This window comes from Nerophis ophidion, linkage group LG18 (genome assembly GCF_033978795.1).
Source record: "Nerophis ophidion isolate RoL-2023_Sa linkage group LG18, RoL_Noph_v1.0, whole genome shotgun sequence".
Lineage (NCBI taxonomy): Eukaryota > Metazoa > Chordata > Actinopteri > Syngnathiformes > Syngnathidae > Nerophis > Nerophis ophidion.
The window spans coordinates 10,897,905-10,919,120 of NC_084628.1; the positions used below are offsets into that span (position 1 = coordinate 10,897,905).

Here is a 21,216-nt window from a genome sequence, read left to right on the forward strand (position 1 = left end):
AACTATTCAAAAGGGTTAAGTTTACTTTTCTCGTGTCTGACGGAGACATTTTGGGGCAACGAGGGTGCCAAATGACGATGTGTTCGAAGCAGAAGACATAAAACGGCAGGTTTTAGGTTTCATGTGGGTCGAGGAGGAAGAGCCATAGTCACCCTTTATTGTATACCTCTTGCTTGGCCCCGGTATAAACCATGCTTGCCTAACAGAATTGCTATTGTGACATCCAGTGGACGAATCTAGAAGAGCAGTTTATTTCATTAAAAAAATTTAAAAAAGCAGCTCATTTTAATACTTGGCAAACTCATCACGCGGGCCGGATAAAACCTGTTCACGGGCCTGATTCGGCCCATGGGCCGTACGTTTGACACCCCTGGTATAGTGCCTATTATTTACCCGTTTTTGACTAGTGATTAGGGCTGGGCGATATATCAATATACTCGATATATCGCAGGTTTGTCTCTGTGAGATATAGAAAATGACCATATTCGAGTATATGTTCTCACACAGTTGCTTTTAGCTGCGGGCATTACACTACAGGCTCTTCCCACTCTTTCTTGTCTCTCCTTCTCACAGAGACTTAAATCAAGCGCACCTTCTTACATACGTCACGCGTGCAAAGTCACACTTCCTCCCCGAGCAGAGAGGTAGTCACATGGGTAACATTAGCTGTGATGCTAACGGTGTGTTGCGAGTGGTAATACAAGAGAGAGAAGGTGCGAATGTGGTAACAAATGGAGGAATAATTAATTCCCAAGAAAAACAGCGCAAGGTGTATCGTCTGGTGGTGGTTTGGCTTCAAAATTTATGCGACAGAAGCGTTGCTACAAAAAGTAGCACCATTGCTAATTTGTAGCATCATTTGAAAAGTCAACCCTTCTAGAGAATGAAGAGTGCTTCTAACTGTGCATGTCAACATCTCTGTTCGGTGCCACACCAACAAAATGCCTAAGCAACTATTTCCTTATCAACACCATAGGACATATACTATTTGATATGCAGGTCATTTTTATGTGACACTTATTGAAATATCTTGTGTGACATCATGCACAAAAGTACACTTTGTTTTTAACTATTGTAGTGGTGTTCTGTACAAAAAGAACACTAATTTAGTGTTGTTTTGATGTCATCTTAAAGACTTCATGCACAAAAGTGCACTTTATTTGTTTTAAACTATTGTAGTGGTGTTCTGTACAAAACGTGCACTTTAATTTAATGTTGTTTTGATATGTCATCTTAGAGACAACATGCACAAAATTGCACTTTATTGTTTTAAACTATTGTAGTGGCGTTCTGTACAAAAAGTACACTTTAATTTTTGGTTGTTATGATGTCACCTTAGTGACATCATGCACAGAAGTGCACTAATAGCGTGTTTTGAAATGTCTCTGACAATCTTGCACTTTCGGTTTTGAAATGACATGAATGTTTGTGCCACTGCTTAAAAACTGTTTAATAAATACAGTTTTGGTCATTTGACTTAGTTGTGATTTCCCTCTCTGCATGAAAGTTCAAAATGAGCATATATTAATGCAGTATGAGCAAGAATGTTTTAAAGTAGACACATAAAATCATCATACTGCTGTGATTATATGTATCAAGTGTTCATTCAGGGCTAAGGCAAAATATCGAGATATATATTGCTTATCGCGATACGGCCTAAAAATATTGAGATATTAAAAAAAGGCCATATCGCCCAGGTCTACCAAAAATTTGACAACCAAAAAAAAAAAAATACTTGGTAATTGAAACAGCACTGCCGATATAGAATGTCGTGATGACGTAAGCAAGACATACACAATTGTCTGGAGCCGAGGCAGCATGTCTGTGATGTGGACGTAGTTTCATATATCCAAGATATACCCGCAGACAGCAACCTACACTATGTGCAATGTGCAAATATTAAGAGGACAGCGGTACTCTTTCAAGGAAGAGAACATGTGGCACCGTGGCTCCAGCGGATGGCTGTTTCGCACTGACCCAGCCCTTAGAGCCAATCCTTGTCCCGAAGTTAAAGATCTGACTTGCCGACTTCCCTTAACCCCGTTGTTCTAACGTGCCAGAGACCATTCACATTAGAGACCTGCTGCAGATATGGGTATTGCCCGTTTATCATTGTACAATAAGCAGCAATGATTGAAAACAAGGCAAAATGATATGAGAAAAAATAAATGTCAATACTAATTACTAATAACCGATTAGTTTTAAAATGTATAAACACAATTTTTGTTTGCCTTTTTAAAGAAAATATATTCAAAGTTAAGGCTGTCAAACAATTAAAATATTTCATCACATTGTTCATAGTTAACTCAAAATTAATCAAGATAATCGCAGATAGATACAATTTTTGCATCATTAATAAGTGTACCCAAGGCAGATCATTTTCAAGTTTTAACACCATGAGTGGACAATTAATTTGCTTTAATGAAATGCGTTTGAAACATTATGCGGGCTCTCTAGCCTTGCGACCAACCCTCCTTTTCCGCCTTCATATGGGTCCCGGTCTTGGGACCGGCATAGCGAAGTAGAACTACATGCATGCTATCGCAACAGTGGTCTCACGCACAGTCCAGCCCTGAGTAGGAACTAGCGACCACAAATCCCCACCGATTTAGAAGTTAGTGCAGCAGCGAAGTAAAAACATATTTTGTCCTAATTTTTCCCCTATCTCGATAATTGGCTCTAAAGTGGGCCAGGGTCGACAAACGTAAACTCTTAATGTCTGTTGGGAAAGCGGACGCTGGAAAGTAGCCATTCAAAAAGCTAAAAGAATTGCAGCCACTTTGTTTAGAACGTAGAGTAAATGTTTTTGTCGTTTCAATATTTTTTCTAAATTCTTTCTTCGAGTTTGTTAAACTACATTTGACACCAGGACAGAGTTGTCATAAGTGTGGCATGCTGTGTCGCTATCATCCGTTACACTACAGGAGTGGTTCTCGAAAATCTCACGTACCTCTTGGCATACCTTCATGGGGGTACATGAAGGTATGCCAAGAGGTACGTGAGATTTTTTTTTAAATATTCTAAATAGCAACAATTAAAAAATCCTTTATAAACATATTTATTGAATAACATTTCAACAAAATATTAAAGTAAGTTCATAAAGTGTGAAAAGAAATGCAACAATGCAATATTCAGTGTTGACAGATTTTTTGTGGATATGTTCCATTAGTATTGATGTTAAATATTTATTTTTTTGTGAAGAAATGTTTAGAATTAAGTTCATGAATCCAGATGGATCTCTTTTACAATCCCCAAAGAGGGAACTTTAAGTTAATGATTACTTCTATGTGTAGAAATATTTATTCATAACTGAATCACTTTATTTTTCAACAAGGTTTTTAGTTATTTTTTTATCTTTTTTTCCAAATAGTTCAAGAAAGACCACTACAAATGAGCAATATTTTGCACTGTTATACAATATAATAAATCAGAAACTGATGACATAGTGCAGTATTTTACTTTTTTATCTCTTTTTTCCAACCAAAAATGCTTTGCTCTGATTAGGGGGTACTTGAATTAAAAAAATGTTCACAGGGGGTACATCACTGAAAAAAAGGTTGAGAACCACTGCACTACAGTATGACAACAGTTGTTCTGGGCAGGCTTATTCTGCTCAATATGTCACATGCTCGGGAACAAAAGTTGGGAACATTTGGTTTGGACTTTTCTCGTGACAAGTCGGATACAATAGTGTATTATTTTAGCAATCATGCCATTCACAAATACAACACACATCAAGAATAAATCAGGGTTTATGTCGCAAACCTCTCACACTCTCCACTTCAGCCCTGGTGGCCACAGTCTTTCATAAGCCCCTCCCCACATAATGATAGTGTGGCTTTTGGCAAACCCCAGGAATGTTCATATGAAACAAACAGAACAACACATGAGTACAATATGCTTGTGTCGTGCTGGTGTTAATGGTGCAGGAAAAATTTTACCCGCTCGTTGATTTATTCTGACTATACCCCCTGTGCGGATAAACTGTGGTTTGTACAAGCATTAGACCACCTTACTGTATATGAAAAAGCTTTTTGCAGGGAGGGCAGTCTGGGAAATATCATTAATTAAATAAACTCACCTGCTGGGTGTATCTTGCCAAAGCATCTTGTCACTCGCTGCAACAGTAAAGAGAAAACATGTATCATTATGTTTTCTTTTGCATTCATTTGCCGACATTTTAAATGTATTGTAAGTAGTCAATGTGGTTTGTTGTTCAATAAAATGATCTTTGCAGCTGCTAAATGTCAAATAAATCTGCATAATAATTGGATTAAAAATTAAAAAAAAATGGTTGTGAATTTTTTTTATTTGCGAGTTGACCTTTTTAACCTGATAGTAATTGTTGCAAACAAACAAAACTAAATAAGAAACAAATTGTACAGTCACCCCTCTGCAACAACATTTTATTATGTATAGAGATGTCTGATAATATTGGACTGCCGATATTATCGGCTGATAAATGCTTTAAAATGTAATATTGGAAATTATCGGTATCGGTTTCAAAAAGTTCAATGTATTTCTTTTTAAAACGCTGCTGTACGGAGTAGTACATGAACGTAGGGAGAAGTACAGGGCGCCAATAAACCTTAAAAGGCACTGCCTTTGCGTGCCGGCCCAATCACAAAATATCTACAGCTTTTCACACACACAAGTGAATGCAAGTATACTTTGTCAACAGCCATACAGGTCACACTGAGGGTGGCCGTATAAACAACTTTAACACTGTTACAAATATGCGCCACACTTTGAACCCACACCAAACAAGAATGACGAACACATTTTGGAAGAACATCCGCACCGTAACACAACAGAACAAATACCCAGAACCCCTTGCAGCACTAACTCTTCCGGGACGCGACAATTGAGGCATGTTAAAAAAATATAATGCACTTTGTGACTTCAATAATAAATATGACAGTGCCATGTTGGTATTTTTTTCCATAACCTGAGTTGTTATATTTTGGAAAACCTTGTTACATTGTTTAATGCTCCCAGTGGGGTATCACAACAAAATTAGGCATAATAATGTGTTAATTCCACGACTGAAAATATCTGTATCGGTTGATATCGGAATCGGTAATTAAGAGTTGCACAATATCGGAATATCAGATATCAGCAAAAAAGCCATTACCGGACATCTCACTGCGAACAACTGTTGATGGAATAAAGATTTCTCACCAACAATATAAAAGCCTCTGCTTGAATGTGGATGTTTTGGTATAATATACGGTTTAAGAGCAAATTTTAAAGAGTGTGCATCAAACAGACGTGGTTTGCGGAAATTATGCCTTTATTGTAATGTAATTTCAAACATTTGCAAAAGGTGCTGACTTGCTTTACGGCATACGACACTCCTCCTTTCCTCATTTGTTAAAAAGAAGGAAGTTGATGCTAACGCCTGCATGCCTTAGAAAACTAAAAGAAGAACGCTTACGTGCAATTACTGTTATCATGATCAAAGCTGCAAAACAACCAAAGACACAAAAAGTATTGTCGGAGGAGAAAAGAAAAAGGGAGGTTACCCGGATAAAGGGACAGCTATCGAACATGTGCTTGGTAGCAATAAATAGCCACCTGCTAATAATTTGCAGTTCCACATCACTTTATTTGAAAAAAAATCTCCCGGCAGTCTTTCTTTGCTTCGGACCTGCATCCTCCAAGATACATTCTTGGTAGTAGCGTCATGTTTGTAGCCCAATCCAAAATAATTTCTAGGTAGTGTCTGCTAGTTAACATCAGCATAGCCATTAGAGACGTAATATTCATAACCTATGCCAATTATACAGAAGACATGTCTGTTTGACGCTATATGCACTAGTCAGCATGGGAAAAACCTACTCAGTGGCCTAGTGGTTAAAGCAGACCTGGGCAAATGAAGGCCCGGGGGCCGGATGCGGCCCTTTGAGCTTGTCAATCAGGCCCGGCGGACATTCCCCAAAAATGTTTTTAGATCTTTACGATCAAAACTGTAGCTGCCATTATGATGTGCAGTGATGTTTACAAATTACCATAAGTCTTGAACTATACAAAATATTTCAATGGTTGGAATCTGCGCTTTTGCATGATATTGTAGTTACTATGGTAATCCAAGTCACAGCAGCTTGGACGAGGTACCAAGCACTGTGGGTGGGGAGCGTTTCCACCGAGTGTTTCCAGAGCGGTCAGCCTGAAATGCGGGTGTCAGGGAGAGACGTGGAAGAGGATTTTTACAACAACATTCTAAAGCTTAGTGCTATATCAGATATATCAGATTGTAGGTGTTTTTTTTTTTTTTTTTTTTACCCTTTGCGTTCATTTTTCGCTGTTTGTTGCAGTTTTGTTGCGTTTCGCTTGATGGTAAAATATGTTGATCGAGAGGGGGTGTGACATTCATATTTTGTCAATATTCAGTGTTTTATCGGTCATAGTAAATATTGTAAATCCCACATTCTTTATTTTCATGTACATTCTGGGTGTCTCATTCATAAACAATTTTTTAATTCCATTCCGTTTTTTAAGGCGGTCTGTCATAACGTTTTTAGCATTCAATCAGACACTATTGTGACGTTTTGTATGTGTTCCTACAAATCAGATATACTGGCCCCCAGACACATTTTTTCTCTAAATTTGTGCCCCTGAGTCCAAATAATTGCCCAGGCCTGGGATGGGTAGGTTGTGAGTTCATACCCTGGACGAGTCATAACAAAGACTATAAAAATGGGACCCATTACATCCCTGCTTGTCACTCCGCATCAAAGGTTGAAATTGGGGGTTAAATCACCAAAAATTACTCCCGGGCGCGGCCACCGCTGATGCTCACTGCTCCCCTCACCTCCAAGGCGGTGGACAAGGGTGATGGGTCAAATGCAGAGAATAATTTTGCCACGTGTGTGTGACAATCATTGGTACTTTATCTTTAACTTGAAATGTGGTCTTCCTTCAGGCAAAACACTACCGCTTTGGTCCACTGGCACCACCAAAATTAACCGAGACCGAATGTTCTTAAGTGGGGCTTTAAGCTTTTGTATTTGGAGTGTGGTGCAAAGGGTAAAGTATGTAAGCATTTAGGAAATACCAATGTAAAGTTTAAAAGCAAATGTCATACTTGAGCCAGTTCAGTTTTTATCCACCCTTGCTTGTTGGGCAAAATTATGACTGAATGTCCTAAACTTAAATAAAAATGATACAGAATCACTGTATTCCACTGGGAATTAAGTACACCTAAGCTAGCTGCATGGGTGTGGTGATGCATTCAGGTCACACTGGGCATACTTGGCTGGCTTGTGGACATTTCAGCAGGGAACAAGAGGTCATCCGGAGTTTAAAAGAAGATGGCTTGCTTGTTCTGTTGAACTTTCCTCTCTCTGATGGCCACTCGCATTGGGAGAGGGATGAATCACCAACCGGCTGGGCTCGGTGCCAGGAATGCAAGTGCTGCTGGGTGGCACGCTGGGCGATTTCCTGTCTAAAGGGGTTCTCCTTGTAACGAGATCGGTCCAAAAATAACCAGTGTCCCTGCAGGAGACGGTAAAGCCTTCGTGGGCTACTTTCGTCGGACTTCCCATGCAGCTTCCTTTTTCAAAGGAGAGGATGAAGCGGAAAGTCGGGGTGCGTTCACACACGTGATGTTTGATTCGCGGGAGTTTAAAGGCACGCCTCAATCACGATATCTTGGTTTTAAACGTAAGGGACATTTTTTAGCAGTGCAGGAGTTGCTGTTTCATCCATCCATCCATCCATCCATTTTCTACTGCTTCTTCCCTTCAGGGTTGCGGGGGGCGCTGGAGCCTATCTCACCAACAATCGGGCGAAAGGCAGGGTACACCCTTGACATGTCGCCACCTCATCGGAGGAGTTGCTGTTTCTGTTGGGTAATAATGTTTGATGTGTTGAAACTTGATGTTTTTTTTCCCTCCTTGTTTGCTGAACCCATCCATCCATCCATATTCTACCGCTTGTTCCTTTTTGGGGTCGTGGGGGGTGCTGGAGCCTATCTCAGTTGCATTTGGGCGGACGGCGAGGTACACCCTGGACAAGTCGCCACCTCATCACACAGCCAACACAGATAGACAACATTCACACACGAGGGCGGGAGTCGGCAACCCGCGGCACTAGAGCCGCCCTAGTGGCTCTCTGGAGCTTTTTCAAGAATGTATGAAAAATGGGAAGAAAATGAGAGAGAGAACATTTTTTTTTTGTTTTAATATGGTTTTTTGCAGGAGGACAAACATGACAAAAACCTCCCCAAATGTTATAAAGCACACTGATTTGAGTATTTGGCGAGCGCCGGTTTGTCCTACTCATTTTGGCGGCCCTTGAACTCACCATAGTTTGTTTACATTTACAACTTTCTCCGACTTTCTAGGACGTGTTTTATGCGACTTATTTTTCTGTCTCATTCTGTCCACCAAAATTTTAACGTTGTGCGTGAATGCACAAAGGTGAGCTTTGTTGATGTTATTGACTTGTGTGGAGTGCTAATCAGACAAATTTGGTCCCTGCATGACTGCAAGCTAATTGATGCTAACATGCTATTTAGGTTAGCTATATGTACATGTTGCATAAATATGCCTCATTTGTAGGTATATTTGTGGTCATTTGGTTTCCTTTAAGTCCTCTCATTTCAATTTATATCTAATTTCACGCTATCTGTATGTAGTATGCCTTTTAATTTTTTGCGGCTCCAGACAAATTTGTATTTGTATTTTTGGTCCAATATGGCTCTTTCAACATTTTGGGTTACCGACCCCTGCACTAGGCCCAATTTAGTGTTGCCAATCAACCTATCCCGAGGTGCATGTCTTTGGACATTTGACAGAAATATCATGCGAAAAGTCTTCCTCTGAAATTGTGAAGAAGTCCCACACGATTGACCCCATGTTTGTTTACAATGAGCTCAGGAGGAGTTTACGACAGGTATACAAGGCACATTGAAGAAAAGGAGCCCTTGATTCGCTCACCCTAACAACCTACAGCACTCTACGGATCAGCTTGTCGCATTAAAGTTTTTTTTCATTTGTTATCGGAGCTATTTTTTTATGTTATGTTATACAATCAGCGTGACATCACCATTCCCCATACATGCCCCATAATTATTGTGCGCCCTCCAAAAAAAATCCTGCTTCAGTTTTCTGCTTCGGTATTGTGTTAACAGCTTTAATGTTTGATGAGAGATGGATCTTCAAGTCTGATTGTTAGTAAACTCTGGTGCAGATCGGTTCACTTGAACTCAAGTGTAAACTGTGTTAAAATGAAGCATGCACATATTACAAAAACTGTACGTGAGAAAACCTTTTAGAAGTAGGGCTGCCACTAACGGATTATAAAGCGTACAAATATTCATTGGCTGTTATTTAGCCGCCTTAGATGATGCACAGTCAGCAGCTGGGGAGGACACCACCAAGGCCAGTGGATTTGTGGGGGACAGGTGATACCCCTCAAAAGGGCCACGGTGTGCTCCAGTAATAACAAGAAATGAAATACAAGCACCACTTATTTGCAGGTTGTGTGGCTTAAAAAAAAAAAAAAAACATCACCTGCATGTTCTGCGGCAGAGTTTCACAAAGGAAAGCACATACGGGTTGCACAGGTGGTTTGCTTTGTGACCTCAACGTGCACCAACCATGTAAACATGATGCTAAAACATTGGCTGCTGCAAGATGGAGAGGTGCCATTGTGTCAGTGATGAGGATGAAAAGGGCCACTTACTGTATCTACTCCAATAGCATCATTAATCCGATAAGGGTCTCCCTACACTTGGGAAAAGCATATTCGTGCAAATTGATCTGTGTTGTTTCAAAGAGCAGAGGCTGTCATGGTTGGCGGGCATTTACCCGGGTAGCAATTTTGGCCTTAAAGTCAGAAAATGCACCTCAACGAATGAGGGAGAGAAGCAAAACTAAAGCACCTTTGAAGAGATGCTCTTCAAGGAGAAAGTCCAAAGAGAATTAATGGGTGGAAAATGGACATGAAATGCAATAATGAAATAAATCTGCCCACAGCTTTTTTTTTTTATGTTTAATGAATGTGGTTCTGATTTATTTTCCGTATGCCTCGGCTGATTTGTCTGGGGCTAGAACACAAGAGTGCTCTGTTCAGCCTTCAACCAGGTGCGAGACAGACGGGCTGAAACAGTTAAAAGTAAACTTGGAAACTCAATATTGAGCTTTTTAAAAAACAGTTTTGCTACAAAGGGCAAAATAAAAGTACAGTCTGGGTTTTGTCTAAGCCCACTTTAGAATAACAACATCAGGCAAGCATGTTTTCTATTAAATCTTAAGGACAATGAAGAAACACTGACTGTCTTTTAGGCTGCGTGCACTCTGGTGGTTTAGTCCTCAGGTCCAGACCACAAATAATAAAAAGATACTTGGGACACACTTTGGTAAGGTTTGCTTGGTGTTCATACCGGTTAAATACCTTAATATGCATAAAGTAAGGACTTGATTCAACAGCTTTTGTGACATACAGTATTACATTTATCACAACAAAAACCTAAATGCTGTCTATTGCGTAGGTTATTTATATATTCTACTATATTTACTGGAAAATGCTTTCGAAATGCCATCTTTGTTCTGTGTGATGAAACTTTTTAAATGTATAATATACAAACTTTTTGTGAAATCTAATATATTTGTCATTTTGGTATGAGGCGCCGACTTGTCCAGGGTGTACATCGCCTACCACCCGAAGGCAACTGAGATGAACTCCAGCACCCCCTGCAACCCCAAAAGGGACAAGCGGTAGAAAATGTATGGATGGATTTTGGTATTTGTCCGTGTTGTGTACACATTTCAGCTGAAGTAAAGCGAAACACATCAGAGTTTTAATTTGAATGCGTACCAAGACCCATCTCTGATAGAACTTGTGCGATACAGACGATATATGATATTAATGATGGATATTTGAGCTTTTTAAATTATCATTATGTCACGATACTGCATGTTGATGACATTCTAACTGTGTCCCGCAAATTTGACAATGTCGCATCCTCGTTAGTGGTTAACATCCCTCCACAGTGCGAAGACACTTCAAAGTCAGAGCTAAACATGCCAACTGCTAAGCTACAGCTCTTTGAATGTAAACAGACGTGGGTCGGATCGGTACAAATATCGACAGTGACTCTAACATGTATAGTATCAGCATTCGACCGATTCTACTGTGGTTATTTATATTGGTATTTTTTATTATGAAAAATCTTTTGTATTTCTGCTAGTGTTTACAAACCCAGGAAAAAAGTCACTGCACACAGGAGGGCTTCAAGGGCAAAACCCAAAGGATTCCATCCATCCATCCATCCATCCATCCATTTCCTACCGCTTTCCCCTTTCGGGGTCACGGGAGGTGCCGGAGCTTAGCTCAGCTGCATTCGGACAGTAGGCGGAGTACACTCTGGACAAGTTGCCACCTCATCACAGGGCCAACACAGATAGACAGACAATATTCACACTCACTTTCACACACTAGGGCCCATTTAGTGTTGCCAATCAACCTATTCCCAGGTGCATGTCTTTGGAGGTGGGAGGAAGCCTGAGTACTCGGAGGGAACCCACGCAGTCACGGGGAGAACATGCTAACTCCACACAGAAAGATCCCGGGCCCAGAATCGAACCCAGGACCTTCGTATTGTGAGGCACACGCACTAACTCCTGTTCCACTGTGCTGCCCAGAGAATTTCAATCAGAGCCAATAGAATGAATTTAAAATTGTTTAAATATCTACCTGATATTGTTACAACACAGTATGGTCATAAATAAGATTTAGGTGAGAGGCGGGGTGGGGTGGAGCTTGCAGTGGTCGCCGTTCAATCACACACACCAATCCTTCTTTTGTAATATTCCATGAGACATAATTGGATCTTTAAATCAAAACAGATGAAAACATGGTTTAAGAGACCATGGTGTTTTTAAACTTATGCAACCTCCATCACTTTGTTTCATGTTCCAAAGATGCCTCAGTAGGCATACTACTTTATTATTCAGCCATATTTTGTCATCGCATTTACTCTATCTTTAATGCAGCAGAAAGTTTTAATAGGCCAATTAGGAAGCCACATAAAATGTGACTCAACAATGGGTTCTCTTGTATGGATAAATGCTGCCCTCTGTCTGCAGTTCAGTGCAAGAAACAAGCAGCCTGACACAGTAGCACAGCAAACCAACTATTAAAGCAAAACAAATAAAATGATAAAAATATGACGTCTCTTTTTGAATAACTCCCAAAATACCATTTCTTTTATCCCATGGCGGTCATTTCCTCCCTGTAAGCTTCCAGAGGAATGCACATACGCAGCACTTCTGGAGTCCTTAAATGTGTGTTCCATTTTTGAGCTTTGTGTCTCAAAAAAAGCACACATGTGGCTAAAACATGTGGTATCCCAACGGTAAGGAAGAGGCTTCTTGATGTGCGTATTGGTCGAACGTGCCGAGCTGACGCCAAAGAAGTCGGGCGGACACTTTTTGAAATTAGGGTTTTTAAGACAAAAATACCTCACTAAAACCACTGTACTGCCCTTCAAAAGCTAAGCGTTATCCATGTCAAATTGTATCGCAGGAGGATGTCAGACTGTTAAAAATCTCTAGTAAAAATGTTATGAAATAATAAAAAAAATCATTTGCTTGTGATTTTATTAAAATACATTTTTAGCATTTTATTATCATTAAATTCAGACTTCTTTCTTGAAAATGTATTTTTTTTTGTAAAATTACAGATTTTAACAAAACAAAAATTCTATACATTTATTCTTGTAAAAAAAAAAATTTTTGTGGCAAAATTCTTGTACCTACTATATAATCTTTCTCATATCGTAACAGGATTTCTTAAAAAAACTTAAATTAAAATTATACATACACACTAACACACATCACAATTGTTATTTTAGATATTCAGATTTTTTAATTTGTAATATTCATATAACAATGCATATTTAGCATACAATTACACAAAGCGACTCTGTAAAGAATCTGGGTATTATCTTTGACCAAACTTTCATTTGAGTCACACATTAAGAGTGTTACTAAAGCAACCTTCTTTCCTCTCCGTAATATCACTAAAATGTGTTCCATTTGGTCCACCAGTGACGCTAAGATCATTATCAATGCATTCGTTACGTCTCGTCTCGATTACTGTAACTTATTATTTTCAGGTCTCCCCATGTCTAGCATTAAAATATTACAGTTCGTACAAAATGCGGCTGCTAGACTTTTGACAAGAACGAAAAAGTTTGATCATATTACGCCTGTACTGGCTCACCTGCATTGGCTTCCTGTGCATTTAAGATGCGACTTTAAGGTTTTACTACTTATGTATAAAATACTAAATGGTCTAGCCCCATCCTACCTTGCTGATTGTATTGTACCATATGTCCCGGCGAGAAATCTGCGTTCTAAGAACTTTGGCTTATTAGTGATTCCCAGAGCCCAAAAAAAGTCTGCGGGCTGTAGAGCGTTTTCTATTCGGGCTCCAGTACTCTGGATTGAGAGATGCTACCTCAGTAGAACCATTCAAGTCTCATCTTAAAACGTATTTGTATACGCTAGCCTTTAAATAGACCCCCCTTTTAGACCAGTTGATCTGCCCTCTCTTTTCTGCTCTGTCCCCCACTCCTGCATGGAGAGGTTATCAGTTGTCCACAGATTACATTGTGGACCACTCCTCTGTGCATTAGTTGAGGACGTCTCTGTGCTGCCGACTTTTCTCCACTATAGATGATCCCCTGCTGGCCCCTCTATGGACTGGACTCTCACACTATTAACTGGATCCACTTGACGTCCATAGCACCGCACGCCCAGAGGGTGGGGTGCCCACATTCGCAGCCTCTCCAAGGTTTCTCATTGGATCCTATTGGGTTGAGTTCTTTCTTGCCCTGATGTGGGATCTGAGCCGAGGATGTCATTGCGGCTTGTGATTAAGGGCTATATAAATAAACTTTGATTTATTGATTGTTATTATATACTGTATATTTCGTACGCAGAAAGTTTTATATGATTCAGTCTACGACAAAAAAAAAAGTACCATCATTTTTATCCTGTTTTAGTATTTTGTCTTGGTTATTGTGCAGTCAAATGTTGTCCTTTGATAAAGTGCATCTGGGGTGCAACTATTGTACAGTATTCAAAATAGAAATTGTGGCAAAGTACATATTTGGTGGCTGCTTATCTCTTCCCTCAATCCTCTGCTTATCGTCGTCATTGCCAACTAGAGCTTTCAATGAAGGTAAACAAATGTATCCACGGTATTTATTATACAGTGTATGTATTTCATATTAATTATTCTCTATAAATGTGTTATCGGTTATTAAAATCCAATTTGTTCAACCACTGATCCGTATCTGTGGATTTTTGTAAAAAAGTATGTGATCACAAATGCCAATCCATGCCTTTTAATGCAAAAAAAACAAAATGCTGCCCCCTGTGGCTCACATCGTTTATGTTTAGTCCCCTGGCTTACAAGCTTCTAGCACATGGGTGTCAAACTCTGGCCCTTTCATTTGGCCCTTGAGGCAATATCAAATTAACGTTAGAGCTGGCCCGCCGGTAACAGCACATTCACCGCTAATACTCATGCTTGCCAACCCTCCCGATTTTCCCAGGAAACTCCCGAAGTTTAGTGTCCTTCCCGAAAATCTCCGTGGGCAACCATTCTCCCGATTTCCACCCGGACAACAATATTGGGAGCGTGCCTTAAAGGCACTGACCTCTACAACATGTCGTCACGTCCTCTTTTCCTCCATATAAACAGCGTGCTGGCCAAGTCACATAATATATGCGGCTTTTACACACACATACTTGGTCAACAGCCATACAGGTCACACTGAGGGTGGTCGTGTAAACAACTTTAACATTGTTACAAATATATGTACCACACTGTGAACCCAAACCAAACAAGAATGACAAAACACATTTTAGGAGAACACCCGCACCGTAACACAACATAAACACAACAGAACAAATACCCAGAAACCCTTGCAGCACTAACTCTTCCGGAATGCTACAATATACACCCCCCGCTACCACCAAACCCCGCCCACCTCATTTTTATTTTATTTTTGAATTTATTAGCCTGTGGAAAAAGTTAATGTTGATATTTACCTCAGAAGGCTGCAAATAGAAAAGAGGCATTAATTTTTTTAATTACATTTTATTTAATATACCACTGATGTTTTTTGAAAATTGATTTTGCACTATTACGTTATATAAGCTCTGCCTGTTCCATGGGAGGAAGCCCGAGTACCCGGAGGGAACCCACGCAATCACGGGGAGGACGTGCAAACTCCACACAGAAAGATCCCGAGCCCGGGATTGAACCCAGGATTACTCAGGACCTTTGTAATGTGAGGCAGATGCAGTAACCCCTTTTCCACCGTGCTGCCCTATTTAAGCCTTGCTTGTTCAATATTTATTGCAAAACTTGTTTGGGTCCCTATTAAAAGGTTAATTTGTTCAACCTTGGCCCGCGGCTTTGTTCAGTTTTAAATTTTGGCCCACTCTGTATTTGAATTTGACACCCCTGGTCTAGCAGCTCTATCCACTGAATAGTGGATAGCAGATCCCCTGAATGAATAATAATCACCTGGTAGAAAAGAGAAAGGCCCAGAGATGATGAGAGAGAGATTTTGCGATAATTTAAAAGTCAAAAAGAAAGACATTGAAATTAAATGTCTGCACTGTATAACAGAATTGACATTTCACAATATCACCACATCTAACATACAACATTACCAGAAAACCTCCTGTTTATTTAAGAGCCGCACACAAGCTGCAACAAGGTAAAAGTCTATTTAAGTAGCTAACATCTTCATGTGAAGACATGTTAGTAAGTCGTTTGTCTAGATATCAAACACCAAACCTTCAAGTAATACCTTTTCAAACGTGTATGTGGTCAGTTGTTAACTATAGAGTCACTTCATTTTATGTTGTCAGTCTTTTTGTTTTGTATTTTTATCTATTTTCTGTTAATCTGGCTATACAGTTGTTGTTTCTTTACTTTTCAACTTATTTTTATTTAGGTAATATAAAATAATAAGTATTAGAAAATCCAAAAACTTCCCCTAAATGTCACAATAAGGCTAGAATGTGTTTTATTCGATTACTCGATTAATGGAACAAATTATTCGACAGATTACTCGATTGATAAAATAATCAATAGCTGCAGCTGTACTTTAAATGAGAAGTAGATAGTAGTTTTTACTTTTATTTATTGCGTACTATGTAATTTGTTTTTTTTTTTTTAAATCGTAAGTGATAGGAGAATGATTAACTAGTTTAAATATTGACTCGATATTGTTAAACTTTAATAGCACTCACCATATATAATTGGAAACATTTACAGTGATACATGCTAACGGAATCGGCCGAGCTGACTGATGATCAATCGTTTCGGAACCAAAAGCATAAAACCCTGATCGAGGACAGATATACTGTACCGTATTTTTCGGTCACAGAGGCGCACTTAAAATCCTTTTTTTTCTCAAAACTCGAGAGTTCGCCTTATAACCCGGTGCGCCTAATGTAATGAATATTTCTGGTTTTGCTTACAAACCTTGAAGCAATTTTAGTTGGTACATGGTGTAATGATAAGTGTGAACCAGTAGATGGGAGTCAAACGTAAAAAATACATGTAGACTGCACTATGATGGCAATATGACTCAAGTAAACAACACCAACATTTTATATGTTCCATTGAATAAATAAAACATAACACACAGCGCTCAAAAATCTATCAAAATGTTTTAGTACGACTTTGTTAAACTATGAAGCCGCACCTCTTGGTGGATTGTCGTTGCATTAAACATACGAGTATTATTATGATGTGTGTTTAAGGTAAGACATACTATCTGGTGTTTTGTTTCGCAATATTATGCAAAAGCAACTTTTCTTACATTCTGTTACCTGATGACTTGTATATGCGATCTGCAAAAATCTTAAAAAATTGCGCGAGTCCGCCTTTGAAGTCCGTGTCGACAGCGTAGTCGTTAAGCTACTTATTTTTCTCTATCTTGTTGTTATGGGACATCATCCTCCACTGTTACCATTTCTAATATAAAGTAGTGTAAAGTTCTTACTTACATCTGTCAGTAAACTCGCCACGACAGCGCTAAAACATACCGGTGTAGCGAGTTTACATTAATCACCCAAGGAACTTTAGTTATTAGAGAGTTCCGGTTGGAGGGTTTTTCACAAGACATTTCCGGCCTTGTTGTTTTTTCCGGATGAGGAGATTCCGCTCAGTTATTGATTTAAGTAAAGTCTGAATGTCATTAAAACAGTTAGCTCCATCTTTTGACACTTCTTCCACTCCCGTCCTTAAACGCTACACCGCTACAACAAAGATGACGGGGAGAAGACGCTACTGAAGGTGAGCCACGTAAATAATACCGCCCACAAAAAGGCGTCATCCGGAAGAGACTGTCAGAAAGCGGTTTGAAGATGATCTGCAAAACAATCCTTGCAATATTTTGACTAAAGAACCACCATTACATGTTCTGTACACCGCAAGGAAGTGTTTTACATTTAGGAAAAAAATAAATAACACTCCTTTAATGGGCTTTATAATCCGGTGCGTTTTATTTATGAAAAAAAATATCTAAAATAGACCACTCATCGATAGTGCGCTTTAAAATTTGGTGCGCCCTATTGCTTGGAAAAGATGGTAATTGGATATAGATGATTAGTTCGTCATAAATTTGGGAAATAACAAACTGAAAACACACAGCTATATATACATACATACAAATATATATATATATATATATATATATATATATATATATATATATATATATATATATATATATACACACAAACATACATACACACACATATATATATATATATATATATATATATATATATATATATATATATACACGTTCACACAGCAGACCTCGATACGGTTAATGGTTATTATTATATATTGGTTATTATATGTCCCATATATGATATATACAATAACATATTACATATGGGATTTAAGCAACCAACAACAAACTAAAAATAATCTGATAACGACATGGAAAAGCACAATAAACACTTCAACACCAAACTCTTGCTTGCTTTAACAGTAAACTGACGGACAATATTTCCAAGATTGACTCTTTCAGGTATGACTTATGGCTCCTTTGTGTCTGTTCACAAAGCAGGTTTTCAAATATAAGTATAAATAGTATTCAAGGTTGCAGCGTCTACTATAGCTAAAACATGTGGGAATTGGGCCATTTGAATAAAATTTCAGTTCAAGGAACTGTTATACATAAAAACGTGGGGGCCTTCCAGGTCGTGTCTCAAACCGGCTGTATAATCCACAACTAAGAAGCAGAATCAGTCATAACTTGCTCTTTTGTGCATATAAAATATATATAAAGGTTGTTACCACTGAGGATAAATGAATGGTATATTTCTTTAATATAATATTTGCTAGTAGGGATAGGGAATTGATCCATTAGTGAATTTCTAATTTTAAGTTCTATTTTAAATAGGATAGGATAATTAATCTGGGTGTTTTAGAAGCTTACATGGATGTACAGTAGCTCAACTTACCATCGTTGACGTCACGCTTAACTTCTTTACACAGCAAACCAGTTGAGACTCAAGCAACAGCGCCTCTGCTGGCCGCAACCAAATAGGGCACTCCACTTTGCCTCCTGCAAAACACAATTAATCAACAATCAATTCCACACAATCCACAATTATTCGCCCAAGCCGTTATGATGCATGTCATCAAGTTCCATTCATTGTGTTTCCTTTCAAACGCACACATTGAAGCGGGGAGAAGAAGGCTGCATAACAGGCTGCTTGCCAGATGCTGCACGCCCGCTCAGCAGCTGGAAAAGCCATATAATGAAATTTCAGATCATTCTATGAATGCCAAAGCCAGCTGCTTCCAGTTAATGTGGGATTATGATTAAAAAGTGCGACACGTTATCAGCAATTGAGCAATAACAATATTTCCCGGGTACGAAGAAAAAAACGGGAATTCATGTATGAGCTTCTTAAACGGATCTGGCGTGACATGCGTAGTGAGCGGAAATGGGAGAGTTTGGTGTTTGTTTTTGTAGCGTCCGCCTTGTTCCTCACTTAGAATTTTAAAAGAGGTGCTACGTTGAGGTCAAGGATGTGGGGAGTGACAGCATCTTTCACCAGCTTCAGGCCTGTTACCTGCTATTTCACCCTCGACTACTTTTCTTGGACAAATTCCTTCTCTTTCTTAACTACTCAACATGCCAAAAGTTTATGTTTGTCTCATTTAGAGATTTCAAAACATATACCATATTTTCCGGAGTATAAGTCGCTACGGAGTATAAGTCGCACCTGCCGAAAATGCATAATAAAGAAGGAAAAAAACATATATAAGTCGCACTGGAGTATAACTCGAATTTTGGGGGGAAATTTATTTGATAAAACCCAACACCAAGAATAGACATTTTAAAGGCAATTTAAAATAAATAAAGAATAGTGAACAACAGGCTGAATAAGTGTACGTTATATGACGCATAAATAACCAACTGAGAAAGTGCCTGGTATGTTAACGCAACATATTATGGTAAGAGTCATTCAAATAACTATAACTTATAGAACATGCTATACGTTTACCAAACAATCTGTCACTCCTAATCAATAAATCCCATGAAATCTTATACTTCTAGTTTCTTACGTGAATGAGCTAAATAATATTATTTGATGTTTTATGGTAATGCGTTAATAATTTCACACATAAGTCGCTCCTGCTGAAATCCTCTGTATTCAATGAATACAGAATCATTTTGAATCGGAAAAATTTCTTTTTTGAATTGAGAATCGAATTAGAAAAAAATCGATATATTATCGAACCGTGATCCCAAGAATCGATATTGAATCGAATCGTGGCACACCCAAAGATTCACAGCCCTAATATACATGTATACATACAGTATATATATACACATATATATAATACACGTATACATATATATGTATGTATATATATATACACATATAGATATATATATATATATTATACACACACACACGTGTATATACATATATTTACATATATGCACATATACATACACTCATACACACACACATATATGACACAATGAAATACATCACACAATTCCAGTTGTTTCATTACAGCACGTCTGAAAAGGAGTAAGAAGAAGCAGAGCTTATTTAATCATACCCCTTTTCATACTATAGCAATTGTATCCAATTTCCTTGTTCTCTGTAACAGAACAGTGATCAAATAAATAATAAATAGTGTCCACCCAAAGATCGGTAGGTTGTGAGTTCAAACCCCGGCCGCGTCATGCCAAAGACTATAAAAACGGGACCCATTACCTCCCTGCTTGGCATTCAGCATCAAGGGTTGGAATTGGGGGTTATATCACCAAAAATTATTCCCGGGCGTCGTCACCGCTGATGCTCACTGCTCCCCTCACCTCCCAGGGGGTGATCAAGGGTGATGGGTCAAATGCAGAGAATAATTTCGCCAAACCTAGTGTGTGTGTGACAATCATTGACACTTTGACTTTAAATAAATACTATACCACAGTAAGCATCCATCCATCCATCCATTTTCAACCGCTTGTCCCTTTTGGGGTCACAGGGGGTGCTGGAGCCTATTTCAGCTGTATTCGGGCGGAAGGCGGGGTCCACCCTGGACAAGTTGTCACCTCATCACAGGGCCAACACAGATAAACATACAACATTCACACTCACATTCACACACTCGGGCCAATTCTAGTGTTACCAACCAACCTATCCCCAGGTGCATGTTTTTGTGGGTGGGAGGAAACCCACGCAGTCATAGGGAGAACATGCAAACTCCACACAAAGATCCTGAGGCCGGAATTGTACTCGGGACTACTCAGGACCTTCGTATTGTGCACTAACCCCTGGACCACCGTGCTGCCGACCATAGTAAGCAGTAAGCATACAAATATCCATCCATCCATCCATTTTCTACTGCTTATTCCCTTTTGGGGTCGCGGGGGGCGCTGGTGCCTATCTCAGCTACAATCGGGCGGAAGGCAGCGTACACCCTGGACAAGACGCCACCTCATCGCAGGGCGAACACAGATAGACAACATTCACACTCACATTCACACACTAGGGCCAATTTAGTGTTGCTAATCAACCTATCCCCAGGTGCATGTCTTTGGAAGTGGGAGGAAGCCGGAGTACCCGGAGGGAACCCACACAAAAAATCTACCTGTCATGTTGGATAATTCAATTGATTGTTGAACTTCAAAAAATA

At 39.1% G+C, this 21,216-nt stretch overlaps 1 long non-coding RNA gene across 4 annotated transcripts in view; it reads right to left on the bottom strand.

The window, feature by feature from the left end:
* The window catches only part of LOC133537591 (uncharacterized), a 185,737-nt gene that overhangs the window by 125,284 nt on the left and 39,237 nt on the right, over positions 1-21,216 (bottom strand). For all 4 annotated transcript variants that reach the window (XR_009802733.1, XR_009802732.1, XR_009802734.1 and 1 more), the window contains 2 exons: positions 18,519-18,622; positions 4,082-4,118 (listed from right to left, as the gene is read on the bottom strand). This is a non-coding gene — a long non-coding RNA (uncharacterized LOC133537591). The remainder of the gene's footprint in view (positions 1-4,081; positions 4,119-18,518; positions 18,623-21,216) is intronic.